Raw genomic sequence first — 1,066 nt, 5'->3', positions numbered from 1 at the left:
TCTCTCTCTCTCTCTCTCTCTCTCTCTCTCTCTCTCTCTCTCTCTCTCTCTCTCTCTTTTTGTTCCCCCCACTGCGGATCAAACGCAGGACCTTGTGCTTGTGAGGCAGGCGGCAGCACCACTGAGCTAAGCCCCAGCCCTCCAACCAGAAAGATGGTGGGGATTCTGCTGGCACTGCAGCCATCTCTCCCACATATGTTGCTGTGTGTCCACAGCCCACACTGTAGTCAAAGCTATAAACAGGGAGAGCTACCTCCAGGTTTAACCTACCTTCGACACCCCTCCTGCTTTTTTTTTTCTTTTTAGAATCTTCAGGTGCTTCTAATTTTTATCCAACATTTGTAGTCATTATCAGTGGGAGAGTCAGCCCACAGTGGAGCTCAGCCATGGTCCCAGAAGCCAACTTCCTTGGCAGAGGTGAAGTACTGGTGGGGTTCTTGCTGCTTAGGGTAAAAGTGAGAGAATAGAGACAAATCAAAAAGAACTTTGCAGAAAAAGGAGTCAAATCTTTCAGAGTGTGAAAATAAAGCTGTTGCTCACTTCCAGCACCTACAGTATTCCTGGATGAAGCAATGGCCTGGGTAAAGATCAAACTCAGGCCAAAATGGCAAGAGCTTTGCTGAGATCCCAGAGAGCTGAGGTGGCACCACACTGTACTGCCCAGCAAACTAGGCTCCTCTGAGGACTTTTGATGCAGGCCTGTGTCCCCTTCCCACCCTCAGAGTGACTTCCCACAGCACTCCAGGAAGCCCAAGCCAGAGAACTTACCTTGAAGAGTTGTGGGTGGGGCTCCTATCTGGCAGAGTAGATTAAACACTGATGCATAAAAAGCCCACAGAGTTTCTGAAGACTTGTATCAGCTTGGACTAACAGAGACAAACAGTGCAGAATAAAAAGAGGCCTTTGAACCCCAAACTTCTATGGGCAGGAACCAGGCTGTGACAATGACTTGTCAGCCAACATGGGCTATATATTTTTGCAAAGGAAGGCTGACTCAGAGGGTGGAACCAAGAGCTCAGAGGACAAAGCCAAAAGCTCCTGTGACTCATTCCCCAGCAATGGGACC

Source organism: Fukomys damarensis, unplaced genomic scaffold (genome assembly GCF_012274545.1).
Source record: "Fukomys damarensis isolate Sample0158 unplaced genomic scaffold, DMR_v1.0_HiC HiC_scaffold_27, whole genome shotgun sequence".
Lineage (NCBI taxonomy): Eukaryota > Metazoa > Chordata > Mammalia > Rodentia > Bathyergidae > Fukomys > Fukomys damarensis.
This window is presented reverse-complemented; position numbering follows the sequence as displayed.